This window comes from Equus przewalskii, chromosome 15, assembly GCF_037783145.1.
Source record: "Equus przewalskii isolate Varuska chromosome 15, EquPr2, whole genome shotgun sequence".
NCBI classification, from domain to species: Eukaryota; Metazoa; Chordata; class Mammalia; order Perissodactyla; family Equidae; genus Equus; species Equus przewalskii.
In genome coordinates, this window is record NC_091845.1 from 77,163,708 (window position 1) to 77,179,628 (window position 15,921).

A 15,921-nucleotide genomic window follows, 5' to 3' on the forward strand; every position below is an offset into this window, starting at 1 on the left:
ATAACTGCTGTATCAAAGAGGATAAATAATAGTTAGGACAGGCGAATTGCTATAGCAGACGGAAAAATGTATCATGACTCAAACACAATAGTTTATTTCTTGCTCACGTAACAGTACAGGTTAGTGGGCAACCCTCTTTCACACGTTCATGCAGAGACACAGACTCAGAGATGCTCCACCTTCTGCAGTGTGTGGTTTTCATGGTCACCTGGGATTGCCTCCACTCGCCGGGAGAAGAGGAAAAGAGCACGGACAAGTGCACATGGAAAGTTTTCATTGGCCGTGCCTAGAAATGGTGCACAACACTTCTGCTCGTATTTGGTTGACTAAAACTCAATCACATGACCACATCTAACTGCAAAGCTATCTGGGAAAGGCAGTCTGGGGCGGGGAGGAAGGCAGCGACTTCCCAGTGACAGCTCTGGAGAGTTTCTGGAGAAGACGTAGTCCTCTCTGGTATAGCATATTAAGTAACTTAGAGATGCTCAAGGAAAAGGTAGCAGAATGAAGCAGTGGGAGAAGTAAAAAATTATCATCTATTTAGGGTTCCCTAACTGACATTTTTAGGTACTGTCTGGCCATGTGAGCAAGGAACACACATGTTAAGATTTTTTTGAGATGCCTCTGTCCAGTCCAACACAGAGCCTTTCCATGAGCACCACCATGCCGCCAGTGGCTGGTGGACCAGGAAGGATGTTCTTCACCTCATTTTTCCCTCTGGCATCCTCTTGGTCTGGGACCATGCTGGCTTTGTCTCCTGGTCCTTGGTCTAGTCATGTAGTTGGAATTGTCCAACAGATTCTGTTCCCCCAACTTTGAGCCCCAGTGATGTATGGGAAGGCTCATGGTTTCTTCAGCTCATGGTCCTGTCTGTTCCTGGGGGCTTTGGGAAACTCCCCTGTCTGATCTGCTCCAGATCTTAGCACATTTTTTAATCCTGGGAGGAGGGGGAGAGAGTCCCTGACTAAGATAGGATCTTCAAACCAAGTTATGAGAGAAACATTTTAAAGTAGACTAAAGGGGCTGGCCTTGTGACCTAGTGATTAAGTTCGGCACACTCTGCTTTCACGGCCCAGGTGCACGGGTTTGCATACCATGCATGGACCTACCCCACTCATCGGCCATGCTGTGGCAGCGACCCACATATAAAGTGGAGAAAGATTGGAACAGAGGTTAGCTTACTGGGAATCTTCCTCAAGAAAAAGGAGGAAGATTGGCAACAGATGTTAGCTCAGGGCCCATCTTCCTCAGCAAAAATTAGTGAAAAAACAAAAGTAGACTAAAAGGCTCAGGCTGAGGAGATTAGTGGTACCCTAAGGATTGATATATAATTCTATCTTTTCCTTTTCAGGAAAAGTTTCAAAACATTTCCTGAAATAATGAGTGGTAAGGTTATAAGCCCTGTTTGGAGAACTCTGAACTAATTTTATATTTTATGTAGCCTTTTCACCATTGTTGTTCTTAGTGCAGTATTCTCCTCGCTGGGAAATATCAGAAACCATGTGGTGGGTGCCTTGTGATGCCCCCAAGGCATCATAAAGACCTCTAATAAAAATGGACTACATGTGCTGGCTTCAGCAGCACATGTACTAAAAATGGGCTATAGTCTTTGCCTGAGCTGCCTGGTGTCTAGTTCTCTGGTTTTGTTGTCAATATCTGGCTAGACACTCTGGTTTCTGATTAAATTTTGCCCCTGGACTTGACATTTCTGGCACCCACACCCACGCCCTGAAGAATACACATTGTCCATTGTGTGGCAAGGCCAGCTACTGGCCAATCTGACACAGCCTCTCGGGCTCTCACACACGGAGCCTGATACCTGGACTGGTCTCCTATGACTGCTGCCTTGCCTCTGCCCAGTCCCCTCGTGTCAGGCGTGGGCTAAAGAGGAGTGGAATAGAATAACGAGTTGATTTGTTGCAAAAATGCTTCAACCTTCGAAAGTTCGTTTTCTTGGGTTAGTGCATCCTGAAAGTGTCTGCTGAGCCGAGAGCTGGCTGGGGTGGTGGAGTAAGCTAAAGATAAGACCAGGTTGAACAGGGTATGCAGTGCCTGCTAGAAGAGTGCAGCCAAAGGAGTAAATTGAGGGCAAGTACCAGGTTTCAAAAGCTGGAGCCGAGTGAGGCTGATCTCTTGCTGCAAGTCCCAGGCTAACAGAGTCCACCAGGAAGGGCAGGGCCAAAGGCCACAGTTGAGGAGGAAAAGTGTGGAGGTCCTTTCGCTTGGGAGACTCGGTCGTCACAGCTTGTTAGTCTCAACTGTCATGTGATGACGGCTCCTCAAAGCGCTGGGTGTGCAGGAGTTGACGTCTGAGTATGTATGTGGAGGGGCTGGGGTGGGGTCAGACTCCTGTCTTCTAATGTCTAGCTGCGCAGCATGGCAGGGCGAGGTGTGGGAGCGCCAAGTCAGAATTTCACTGCTGTCAACACCCCACCTCCACAGTGTTGATACAGCGTGCTCAGTGACCTCACAGCCACGCCAACAAGGCAGGGGGAACGAATATACAGCTTGCGACTATTTTGATCTTCGACATTTTCAAAAAACGATCAAAATGTAGTCATCACGGGAAAAGGTGAGCTGCCTTAACTTCAATTTTATATTTTGTTATTTTTTAAATTTTTAATTCCGCATGAGGGGTACAATTCAAATTTGGGGCACCACGGTCTTTTCAGAGCTTAGGCCAGCTAAACAGCTTAGCCTGGACCTGTTGATCCGTGATGAGCAGACACGAGCTGCACACAGCAGGCTGACAGAGGCAGCGCCTGCACCAGCTGGTTATTTTTAACCCCAGAGGTTTTCTAGTTTTCATAGCACAGAAGTCCAAGCCCTCTTCTTGCCCTGGGTCAGCGTTGCAAATGTTCTATCACTCCCTTCAGAACATTTTGCAATAAGGACACGTCATTTTCACCAAAGCTAAGAATTCATGGTAATGGGGCTTTGTAATTTCTCATGCTGAAATCCCCTGACTTCTTGTCAAGAACGAAGTTGGAAAACACCACGCTGAAGACTTCAGGGTTTTGTTTTTAACTCAAGAAGCCTCTGGTTTTCATCAGAACTTTAAAGCTTCCTCCCGCCTCCGAAATGGTATTTTTAAAAAACGTAAAACTGAAATTCTGTCAGAATCGGTCTAAGGTAATACACGTGAAATGGTTTGGGCAACTTAGAAAAATGCAGGGCAAGTCAAGGTGTTGATGGAAACAATTACCATAATTATGGTCAGCATTGGTGTTTTGGCTTTTTTGATATTGCTATTAACGTTATAATTATCATTATTTTCAGTTTTCTTTTGCCTCTCTAAATTGACTTTCATCTGAGATCCTTAGTACTATGCCCCAACTAGCCAAAGCATGTGGTGTAAAAATTTCAAGGACATTTGGAAAGATTTGATTCTAGGCCAGAGGCCTAACTGTGAGGCTTCTGATCTTATTCAGAGAGAGGTTTGATCCAGGATTCACTGAAACCTGTGAGGGAGGATGGATTTGAGCCACCTTTCTGCCAAAAAAGAGGCTTCCTGGTTTTCTACGGGGCTTCCAGTGTATCGGCCAAAGGAGGTTTTAAAACTACTTAACGGAAGCCTTGACCTAAGGTGCTGTCCCCTAAAGCCAGAATGGAGCCCATCGTCTGTCCAAAGCCCCTATGCAGGAGGACAACATGTCTGCTTGGTGCGATGGGGGCGGGGAAGAGGGATCATACACAGAGGCGGCAAGCAAGAGTTCAACCCTAGAGCCGTAAAGACGCTATCGTTTAACTGTGAACTCCCCCTCAGTCCCGGATCCTGTAGCCACTCATCTTTGAATGTAGCAGGAAAATAGAATCTAGTGAAAAGGACCTTCTTATTGACCCAAATTCCTTGGCATTGAATATATTAAGGTCCTTCACAGAAGAGAATGTAGCTTGAGATTCACCCCAGGCACCGGATGCAGTCTGTCTGTCTGTTGTCTGAGGCCTCCTGCAGCAGCCTGGCCGGGGCTGGGCTGGACTCCTAAGAGCCTCTCTTACTTCCGTGTTCACTCTATGTGAGGCGAATTCCTCTTCTTTTCTTTTAAAATATTTATCACTGTTTTTCAAATAACAAGAGCCATAACTAGTCACTATACGAAATCTGGAAAATACGGAAAAATATCAAGAATCAAACAACAGTTGCCAGTAATCCAACAACCAAGCAACAATTAAATATTAACATTTTGGTGTATTTATTTCCAATTTTTCATATATATATGTTCTTTTAAAAATTATTGAAATGGTATTTTATATGCTTTTTCTTACCCCACTTAATATTATGTTGTAAACATTTTTCCAAGTCACTAAATAGTCTTTGAAAATTTGATTTTTAATGGCTGTGCTTCCATTGCAATGATATGTCTTAATTTATCCATTCTATTTTTCTGGACATTTTGATTGCCTTTAGTGTTCTGCTATGATAAATATGTAAACATTCTTGTAGATAAATCCTTGGTGACATCTTAGAGAAAATTCCTAGAATTGAATCAGGAGGTCAAATGACCTATTTTTAAAGTTCCTAATGCATATCGTAAGTTAGCCTCCACAAAGTTACAGTGTCTATTTCACTCCCTAGGTCCCCTTCAGTTTCTCAGGTTAAATTGCACGCTCCTGGCCCCCAGTGGCCTCAGAAGGTCTGAGGCAGGGGCCTAGGGGGCTGCATGTTAATATACCCTTCCAATCGGATGCACATTAGAGCCTAAGAACTATTGAAATGCTGCATTCAGTTCAACAAACACTCATTTCAACAAACACTTATTACACAGAAAAAAGTTAGGGAAGCCTGAGCTAGTATATCGAAACCTGAATTTAACTTAAAGGCTCTTTCTTGGCTTCTGAATTTTAGATTTTCCCTTAATCGTGGTACCGTGTAGTTGAAAGACGATCAGCTAGGGAGTCAGGAAACCTCACTGTAAACATGAGCTAACTGAGACCCAGAATGCCTCCTTTACTCTTTGTGAGATTTCGTGGCAGACATAGCACTCGAACTTGAGTAGACAAAGGACCCGGATCCACCCACCCTCTGGGTAGCAGAGACAAGGCACCAGCGAGAAGTCTGACTCCTGAAGTGAGCCCCTGCCTCAGCCAGGGAACTTTTGTCTGCCTTCTGATAGGACACGTGTGGGCAGCCCAGGCCTTGCAAGTGGCCCAGGTGCCCACCTTGGTCACCTAATGAGCCCCAAGCCCTGACGTAGTAACAATGGAAGCTAGACCGAGGAGGACATAGGACAGCCATGCAGATCCATGCCAGGAGAGCAGAGTAGGAGGTGGGGTCCAGAGTCAGAAGCCCAGAGAGCAGAGCAGAGGCAGGGCAAGCACAAGAGTCACACTGTGGGCAGGCACGAGTTGCAAAGAAGAGAAAGCCAGGGCTGGAGGGGAGCTGCGGTGGATTCAGCCTCAAGGATGGAGTCCCATGACAGAACTTCACGGTCAGGGTGAGTGCCTGCCTCTTTAAATCTGAAAGGTTGCTCTGTGCTGGGCTGCCTTCTGACAGCAGGGAAGTAGGAGCACCGGCTGGAGGAGGGGCAATGGGTCAGAGAAGAGGCACCTGAAAATGGAAATTTGGAACATTCTCTGTTACAGCAGAGAACATAGCGAGCAAACAACCACCAAATTTAAAAATTCTCACCACCTTCTGAGAGGAAGTGTGACTCTCCATCCTGTCTGCGAAACTCTGCTCAGACCCATCGGACCACACCCCCTGGTCACCTGATAGCATCTGGCTGCCCTTCCTCTCTTCCTACCACCTCACCTTCTGCAGAGCCACCATCCTATCTTTGACTTTCAAGTCAGCCTCGCAGAGTTCTCAGCTCTCCAGCCCCCGGTTCACGTTGAGGTTCTGTAAGTCATCGTCTAGTTTCCTCCACGCCCAAGTCCACATCCATCTCCTGGGTCTGCACCAAGTGAGGCTCAAGAGCCAGGATCCAAAGGAACACCTCTGCGGCACCCATCCTACACGCTTAGGCTCCGGGAACTTGCCTGTGATCGCCAAGCTTCACTGTTCCTGTGCACGGCCTCCCTTATCTCTTGGCTGTCCTTGTGCAGGAGCACTGCTCTCCTGATTCTTGGCCTCCTGGTCCAAAGTTGTGGAACCAGGGTCGTGATGAGTATAGATTCTGGGAAGATTTACAACCTCCCTTGAATCAATCAGGGGTCCAGCAGATGGAGGATGACTTTCCAGATGTGGCTGGGGCAGTTCAAGTCATCACTATGATGTTGGCCCTGTGCAAAGTCTGTGTCCCGGCATCCTGAACTACTTCCTTGGCTGAGGCACCTTCTGATACCTACGTAGAATTCTAATTGCTGACAGGACCTGGATCCCTAGGCCAGGAAGGTCCCTGTGGTGGTGACAGGTGCCTCCAGATCTAACCCCCGGGAAGTAGAAATTGGAGTGCTGTAACGTCCAGACAAGGTGTCCACATGCTGCTGGAGAGTGTTGGGTGGCCAACAGGGTAGGAAGTCCAAGGGCAAAAAGTGTTCACCAGGGCCTGTGATCTGACCAGAGCCACTGGTGGTCCCATCCTTACCTGTCTGTGCTCACTCCATGTCCCACAGCCCCTCACACCCTGCTAATAGGTAATAACTTTAGGAACAAGAAGCATTCACACAGTCTCTGGCCAAAGCTGCAAGAGGGCCCTGGCCCAGGCAAAGTCTGCCCCTGCCCGTGGCTGTCATAGCATGGCTTGCATGTCACCCCCTGGAGCAGGTGTTATTGGCATCAGGTCAGCCGGCTTGGCCAAGAGCACCTGCCTCAAAGAAGCCCAGCAGCCCCGGATGGCGAGGTCTCACTGCTGCTGTCAGGAGCAGCCAGACAGGCTGAAGGCTCACCCCGTGTCAAGAGCCTCATTTTCCATCATTGACATGCCAGACAGCCCAAACTGCTGTGTAGACAAGTATTAGGAAGGCTGGAACAGGAGAGATACCTGAAGCCACTCCAGCCAAGCTCTGCCACGCTTTACTGCCATCCTGGGACCATCAAAAGGAGCCCCTACACACCTATCAGAATGGTTACAATAAAAAACACTGATGTCACCAAATGCTACAAGGATGTGGAGAAACTGGATTGCTCATACCCTGCTGGTGGGGTATAAATGGTGCAGCCACTCTGGAAAACAGTTTGACGGTTTCTTATAAAGTTAAACATACACTTAGCATACAATCCCACTCCTGGGTATTTACACAAGAGGAAGGAAAACTTATGTTCATCAAAAAACCTGTACCGGAATACATATTCACAGCAGTTTTATTTGTAATAGCTTAAAACTGGAAACCAGCCAAACATCCTTCAGTGGGAGAATGGACAACAAACTGTGGCACATCCATGCCGGGAACACTCTTCTGCAGTAAAAGGCACACAGCCTTTACATACAACTTGCATGGATCGTAAGGGCATTATGCTGGCTGAAAGAAAGCCAGTCTCAAAGGGCCACATACTGTGTGATTCTGTTTGTATAATGTTCTCAAAGTGGCAGAATTACGGGGACAGAGAACAGATCAGTGCCAGAGGGAAGGGTTGGGGGAAGGTGTGACTATAGAGGGGCGGCCCAGGGAGTTTCTTTGTGGTGATGGACTAGTTCTGTGTCTGGATTTGGATGATGGCTACTCCAGTCTACACATGTGATAAAATTTCATAGAACTCTAGATGCACACATACACACACAGTGCATGTAAAAACTGGTGAAAAACGAATAAGGTCTGTACCTGAGTTCACGGTAGTGTGCAATGTCAGTTTCTTGCTTTAGACAGTGTTCTGCGGTGGTAGAGGAGATTATCATCACGGGAAGCTGGATGAAGCTATACAATTACTGTTCTATTTTTGCAACTCCTTGTGAATCTTAAACTATTTCCAAAAGAGCTATTAAAAGCAACTTTTAAGAAGTTTTTTTTTTTTAAAAAAAAGGGTGTTCCCCGCCCCAGGAGAGGGGGATTCAGCCGCTGGCTTCTCTTTTATGAGCAACTCTTATTGTTGATTTGGCTGCTTTCTAATTTATGGTTAGGCTTACCGGTGGCTTTGGCCTCACCCTCTGCTTCTCAGAGACAGCCCACCTCAGACGGAAGCAAAGCTCAAGTGTTCCAGCGCTGAGCGTGAATGGGCCCCCTTTCTCCTCCCTGAGACTGTAACTTCAAAGCCAGGTAAAGACCCAGAGATCTAAGAAATGGTCTCACGGTGAAAATCTAGGATGAATCATCCTTTCGCCCCCGCCCAGTAATTTCTTTTCTGGAATGGCTCTTTGTCTTCTCAGCTCTTCATACAGATTATTCTCTTCACCTTCCCCAAACGGCCCCTCTTCTAATGGAGGGAGATTAACCCTTCTCTGCCCCCTCTCAGTCTCGCTCAGTGGAGGGCTTTCTTCAACCACACCGCTCTCTCCGGGCCCCGTGCCACCGCCGGATGCTACAGCGTGAGATGGCTGTCTTCCTTTTGAAGCACTGACATCTCTGTCAAACACCTTTTTGCCAGACTTGGCCCTGGAAAGACGGTTTTGAAATAAAACTGATCATGGGCCACCTGGGTTTGCAGTCTGGAATTTCACAAGGCCATGAGCATCTAGGTCAAGGGGTATTTACCGTGCCTGCTACCTTCAGGGCCTCGCCTTCATGAACTTCTAGCATTCTTTACTCCCTAGCTTTGCGGAGGGGTCCCCAGCATCAGCTAAGATTGAGGCTGCGCATATGGGGCTGATGTCTGTGTGGCATCCTGTCCGGATATGACAAAACACACGCAAGCCGCTGTCCCCCAGGACTGGCCGCAGCCCCTAGTTTCCTGCCATGCCTTATTTATTAGGAGGACTCATCTCAAGGGACCGTGGTGAGAGGGACATAGGTGTACATTTCTTAGGCCTGGCTGTGAGTTGTCGATCAGGACAGAGTGCTAGAAAGGTGACAATGTGAACTGTCGGTCTTCAGTAGGCGTTGATGAATCTCCCAGTTTTGCACCTTTTGGTTTCAAAACCATACTGAACAATGGAAAATGAAACCTGCATCTTATTTTTAGCTGCTCATGCTAACTCATGAGATTTTTTCTTTGCAAACTAAATAGGAGAAAGGCTACTTCAACTGGCTGAACTTGATCTGATTGACTTAATATAACAATTAAGCCTACTTCTCAAGTGACGCTTGGTCCCAGGTGATATTTTGGCCAGTATTTACTATTTTGCTTAAAATTATCTTTAGTTGAGCTTTTAAACAAAGTAAACAAGTGTACTATAACATTTTCTTCCGTGAGGAATTGGGGAACAAATTATAAACCCTCTATACTGGAATCTATTCATTAACTCACTTATTATATAACCATTTATTAAGTACCTCTTTAAGTGAAAGCTTAAATTAAAAAAAAAAAAAAATTGAGCCAGTGTGTTGAATTACAAAGAGCAGAATACTAGAAATTAAGGACTATGGCTTTTATCCTGGCTGCTGAGGTCTTCAGACATAACACGCTCTTTGGGCCTGATTTTCTTCTCCCTCAAAGAACGGGTTTAGATGACATCCTCTAAAGTGACTTGCCTATTCTGTAATTCTGTGAAACCCATTCTGCCACTGAGGGCCCGAGGAAATGTCGAGGCCCTTTTTGGAAGCAGTGGTGGTGTTGTCGGGCCACTCTGATTTCTGTCTCGCCTTTCCCCATTCTAGGAGGGGCAGATTTGAACAAAGCCAGTGGTCTGCTTGCCAGACAACTTGTGGCTCCCCTTGGTAAACAAATGATTAAGTACTTGAAAGACTTGCATAGGTATTTTCAGTCCCCAGGCCCTTCCTTAACTCATGGAGCAAGTTCTCCAATTTTAGAAAGTGGCTTCATGAGACAAAGCTACTGGTAGTGGTGGAAGTAGAGAAAGGACCCCCAATGTGGTGTTGGTCAGTCAAGAGCACACCCATATGAGCCCCTCCATTGCACCAGGCAATGTTCTAGGAGCCGTGGGAGATAAACAGATCTTGTAGGAGGCAAGCCAGAGATATGAGTAAAGGTAGATAGTTCAATACAACAACCAAAACTTATTGTGCTTTTATCTTCAGTCCAAAGGAAGTGAAGAGTCACTGAGGTTAGCCAATCTGCTCTGGTGAGAAGTGCATGGTTGTGGCCCTTCCGAGCTACAAAGTCATTTATCTGAGAGAAGAGAAAGCAAATGAGTTTGTTCCCAGGTTGAGTCTTGGAATATTTGCTGCCCAGGATGAAGAAAAATCTGAGGAGAGGATTATGCTCTCTCATGGGGTACATTTTACCAATGTGTAAGAATTCTTCCTTCTCTACCTTCAGTTACATCCCCATCCTTCCTCTTCAACCTAGTTGCCAATCTTTCTAGAAAGAAGAAACTCAGCCTACTTGCTGAATATGTGTTTTGTCAGTCCAGGATCTAGAAGACCCTGTTGTTCTACTTGCCCTACATTTGGGGGGTGGCAAGCAGTCATGGTCACAAATGAACGTGTGATTAAGGATTCACGGATGCTCTTGATCTCCACTTGGACACAGGTCTTTATTAATGCCATGTTTCAAATGCACTGAGACGTGAAAGCAGGGACTATTCTGCTGCTGAAGCTGAGATAGTGATATTGGAAACCATGGTGAGACGTGTTGAGGATATGCTCACAGGAGAGTCTGAGTTAGATTAGAGTGGCGTGGAACGTTGTCCACCACAGTCTCCCTTGCAGCCCTAAGTCACTTACTACCTTTTCTCTGTTGAAAACCATGTGGTTCACATTTCCCTTCTCCCTCCAGCTCTTTCCTGGAGGGTAACCTCAATTTGGTCCCCAGGGCTTGCTTCCCAGTCCTTGCCATCAAGTGTGTCCCCTTTCCCACATCTCACACAGATGCAAATGGATGGCAGTGAGAATGCATATGTCTAAGAATTGGAGGAGGCTTCCTGGAGTTCAGACTCCTCAGGCATGTGCATTCACCCAACCCTTTGTCCTACCACCTCCTAAGCACTGAGCAAGATAATCCTCCACCTGGGGCGGGCTGATAGAGCTGATCAGAAAGCCCCCTTTGAGAGCCATCTGGTTGGCATATAAAATTACTGCCAGTGAGCGAGATAGTCGGCTGGCCACATAACCGGTGGCAGGAGTCTTGGAGTCCAGCTCTTGGGCTAACCAACCTCGAAAGCAAGCTGGGCTGGGTTTTTTAGAATCATGAACTTTCAGAGCTGGAAGGGATCTTAGAGGGGACCACGTTGTACCAATGTTAACATGGGGGGTCAATCATTAAAATGATGCATTTGAAGCACTAAACTTGGTTGAGAAAAATCTCTTACTCAAAAGTTAGGCTTTTTAAAAGTCCTTTTGTAAAATATATTGGGAAGCAACTCATAATACCAATTTAGGTTATCTGTTCAGGACGAAAACACTGTTTGTGTGTAGCAGCCAGGTCGGTCTTGATTGTTAGACTGATTTTTCTTTAATTGATAATTTAGAGTGGAACAGTCTAACAGCCTGATGACAAATTTCCTCACCAATGCCGACTATATTAGGTATAAAAGGAAACAAAGTGTGCTTTTAAATACTGCAGCGAATGGGTGAGCTCGCTTATTCAGTGTGTGATCTTGGGCGAATGACCAGATCTCTCTCAGCCTCAGTTTCCTCATCTGTAACATGGTAAGACTGGACGTCACCAGGTGAAGTAGTTTGTTCAGATGGAAATGTAAGCTTTTCCACTTATTTTGCCTCATAAAACATTTCCAAATTAGGACAAATCTCTGATGAAAATTGTTATGCTGCTTTCTACCCTTAACTTTCCAACGTGGTCTAGTGGATTCCTCCTTTTTCATTTAGTCTTTTCTACCTTGCTGGCCCAGCCTGTCTCCAGTTGGTGGCATCCTAGGTACCCATAACTCCCAGGGCCTGGGGGTTGAGGCTGGTTCATATAAACAGGAGTGGTCCTGGCCCCAGGGAGCAGGAGTCCCCTCCTGCCAGGAGTCTGCACAATAAGAAGATTCCTCCATCAGGGCGGAATGTGGATGGAGGAGGCTTTATCCTCTTAGGACTGGTGGAAAGACCCAGACTTTGGAATTGGTTGGACTTGGGTTTGAATCCTAACTCTGCTGTTTACTGGGTGACTACTAATTTCAATTAGTTCCTCACCTAAGGTTGATGATAACCAATACCCACCTTGCGGGATTATTGGGCTAGAATCAAATGATATAACTAAAATATTGAGTATGTAGTAGGTTCTCCATAAATGGTAGCTGTGATAGACTTAGCTCTGATCAAGATAGAAAGCAGAAGTTCCTGCCTAGATCTCTAGGTGAGATGTAGATGTTCAGAGTAGCATTGGACTTTCCCAAAAGTTTAGGCTAAAATATCATCCAAAGGCATTTTAGTCATTGATAAATTAGGTCACCACATTGTTTCCAGGGCTGAATACACTATAGACAGATGTAATAACCAACCTCATAAAAATTTTTAAATTTTTTAAGTTATAAGAATTTAAACAAAAATGTTATCTTTGTTGAACATTTCATTTTTAAAAATTTAGATTAGAATAGCCTAACCTGATAGCAAATTTACCCACAAGTGTTGAATGTCTATATTAGGTGTAAATGGAAACCAGCTGTAATTTTTAATGCCGTGGATGGAGTAGAGAAATGTGCAAACCGGTACAAATGTTTATAAACCAAGGATTCCTCTGGGACTCAGTGCCCTGACTTTACATTTTTTTAAACATAGAGAGTCAAGCTTTGTTCATGCTTGAATTACGAACTTTGCATAAGCCATGCAATTTAACTTTAACCCGCAGGACTGAAAATAAAGTGAGCTCAGACTGCAGAACGAGGCTGTGAGCAGTGAGAGCGCTAATCAGAGTGAAAGACGACCCTCACTGCCAGCTCTGTCCTTCTCCAGCCCGCTTCCGCCAGATTGTTTGGGTTCCTCATGCTTGACTCGTCAAAGTGGCAAAAACAGGTTAAATTTTTCATTGTGGCCAAGAGATGTATCTTTTAAATTAATGTTTGTGCATATGCCCTGAGAAGGTTGATGAGGATCACACGATTTTTAAAAATCATAAGTGAATGCATGCCCTAGCCACTTGTAATCATGACAAAGCTTAAGCAATTCAGACATGAGCGTAGTTTTTTAAGAGTGCAAAACAGGATTTACTAGTCGAGAATGTCTGCCTAAACAAGCTCATCCTCTGAATGCTTTCAACTACAGTTCAAATTTGTTTAACGCAAGCCAGTTTGGTAAATGGGCCATGTTTGCTCATTGAGTGTTTTGGAACATCACAAAATAAACCAGTATGTGGCTTTTAGGCTCGTTTTGACAGAGGGTGGACAGAGAACCCCACAGGGAGGTTTGGAAACGGCTTGCCCTGGCATCCGGTTTACGAGTACCAGTAGGGGACCTGACCACATTCACCACCCTGCCCCTGCAAAGAGGACGTAACACCATTCACTCATCTCGTGGGAGCCTGATATGGATGACTGTCATTGTCACTGCCATTTATTATCCCAGGCAGGGGAGGCAGCGCCTTAGTTCTATGTGGTTAGGGTTGATTCCATATGGTGTTTATTTAGCCAACATGCTAATAACTTGTGAGTATTTTAACATGAATGTCTAGCTTTCAGATGTTTTTGATGAGAAGTATCTGCACAGACACTAATAGCATCAAATCGCTAGGTGTTCGCTTCAACTTCCTCTGACCTCGCTCTGAGGACCCTGCTTTATAGGCGACCGTGTATTAAATTGGTGCCTTGTAACTCAGCCTGGTAGTCTCTCTAATTCTCAACCCCCAAGGTAAAGGAGGAATTGGCCTAAGGACACTCCATTCTAATTTTCTGTCACTGTCAATGCTAACCAGAGCTCATAGAGCAATGACGTGGGGGTGGGGAAGATGGTTCCACCATTGGTGTTAAACTAGGAGCTAGTGTTTCCGTTAGAGCCGTGTTTATTTCTGGAGTAGTTGTAGGGGAGAGCTGTGCTCCAAAGAGAAGAGGACTCAGTGTTGTTCAGGTATGACTGACCATCTGGACGACCCAACGCAGAGACTTGACAGTGTATGGGATAGAGGTGGGCTGGGTACTTCCCTCACATTGAGCTAAAAATCACTTGGGTTCTGGGGAAGGAGATAGGATTAGAGCTAGAAACAAAAGATCCAGTTGTGAAACCTAGTACCTAAGTTAAGATGTTCGAATACATTTTCTCCTTTAAAAAAATTCTGGGGAACTTGAACGTTTTGCTAACCTGGTTATTTTTAGGCATTTTTAGCCTCTATTTTAACCTTTTCTTATAGAAGATAGTGGTGCTGGAAAACCAGCAACCCAAGAAAATATTGATTGACTTTTTCACGTGTTAAAATTAATTAACATTAGCATATTCGGTGATGTAATAGGCAATGAAAGACTTTTGGAGTGATAAAAAGAAGAAAAAGGTAAATATTACATACTCAAAATCAGTCTCATAGCATTTTATAAAAATGTTGGCTTCTGTCCAGAATCCAAGGGTGGGGGTGGGTATGGTTTCTTTGTAGCTGAAGAAAGAGTGGAAAAGAATCTGTTCTATTTCCTTAAAAATAAAAGACTTCTAGTTTTATACAGCGTGCTAAATGAAATGCTTTTCTGTTTTTTACCTGCCGGCAGAATCTGGAAGACATTTTTCTAGTAGGCTATGCTGTTTTCCTCTCTTTGGGGACATGGTGACGCTGGTTTTGTAGCAAAACAGTATTTGCTTATTAGGCATTTCTTCAAAATCCTGAATAAGCAGCTCTTTCCACATTTTTTGTTCCACATGTTAAACATTTCATTGCAATTTGAGCTTCAATTGTGTGTGTGTGTGTGTGTGTGTGTGTGTGTGTCTTGATAGGGAAGATTGAAAGGGGATGCGTAAGAATCCTTGAAGGTTTTTTGTTTAAAAAAAATTAATTCCTACAATTATGTATTGGAGTCTGTACAGAAGGTGATTCCAATTTATTACATACAGCCAAACTAGACCCCATCAATCTTGAGCAGTGGGGGTAGGGAGGTGGTGTTGAAGAAGACATGAAATTTGGTGTTTGAGTAGATGAGATTTAATTTTCAGAAAACATTTCACTCATAAAACGGATAGCACCCCAGTGTCAGCGCTGACCTCCATGAAGTCAATGTCATCGTGCAAGCGTAGCTCAGATTAGCCTCAAAGTAAAAACAAAGAAACACTGCATCTCAGCACAGCGCCATCGCTTCGCCTACAGTATGTACCATGTGTGTATATATAGCCTTTCCGTATTCCTGCTCATGGCTTCTTATTTTACAGTGTAGCTTCAGGAGGGGGAGGGAGGAGAAAAATCATGTTGCATTTCCTACGTTCTGAGCAAGTACGGTGCTGCTGCAAGTCAACAGTATTTAGGTCAGTATCCTGAGGATACTTTTATCCTTTTTAAACAAATAGCCTTTGTCGTTCATGATGGTCAGCTATACATCCAAAGGAACTCAGTAGCAATTTATTTTCTGTGCTGATTTTATTCTGCTTCTAAGTTTAAGCAAATTCATCCACATTTTACTGCAATTCCGACTGAGGAGGTGTCTGCCGCTCTGTACTGCAGATACACTTAGCAGGATACATTTACACGGCTTGTGGTTAGAGGTTATAGCACGGATACAGACAGCTGAGCATGCATTCTTCCACAAGCCTGCCGGCACCATTTAGGATTCTGAAAAATAATCTAGAAATGCTACACCCTTTATAATATTATCCTTTACTTTGCAAGAGCTTAGCAGTTATGTTTTTTATTGTTGTTAGCAATTCTATGAAATTAACAGTCTCTAAAATGCATCCCCAACCAGATACATACTGTATTGAAAGCTTTCTTCAAGAAGAAGATATGACAGTGTTCATTCCAGCTTATTTTCTTCCTTTGCAAAAGGACTGTGTGATTCTCAGAAGCAGAAGGACACTTTCATTGTGCAGCAGCTCTGCTTAAGTGTATGAAATGCCTTCTACTGTCTGGTTGCAGAATTTGGA

At 44.8% G+C, this 15,921-nt stretch overlaps 1 protein-coding gene and 1 long non-coding RNA gene across 8 annotated transcripts in view; one reads left to right on the top strand and one right to left on the bottom strand.

Annotated features, from left to right (window-relative positions):
- Positions 1–15,921, top strand: part of ZBTB38 (zinc finger and BTB domain containing 38) — a 76,527-nt gene that overhangs the window by 2,143 nt on the left and 58,463 nt on the right. The window contains exon 3 of one of the 7 annotated variants that reach the window (XM_008529274.2): positions 2,443–2,572. The exons of 2 other annotated variants lie outside the window; for them this stretch is intronic. The gene's annotated coding sequence lies outside the window, so the exon portion shown is untranslated. Of the gene's footprint in view, positions 1–2,442; positions 2,573–13,871; positions 13,936–14,915; positions 15,307–15,510; positions 15,883–15,921 lie in introns of those variants that run through there. 4 more of the 7 variants (XM_070576204.1, XM_070576205.1, XM_070576206.1 and 1 more) reach the window with 4 other exon arrangements.
- On the bottom strand, positions 72–15,901 carry LOC139076013 (uncharacterized). The gene is made up of 2 exons (XR_011527193.1): positions 15,752–15,901; positions 72–4,102 (listed from the first exon to the last, which is right to left on the bottom strand). It is a non-coding gene; the product is annotated as an uncharacterized lncRNA (long non-coding RNA).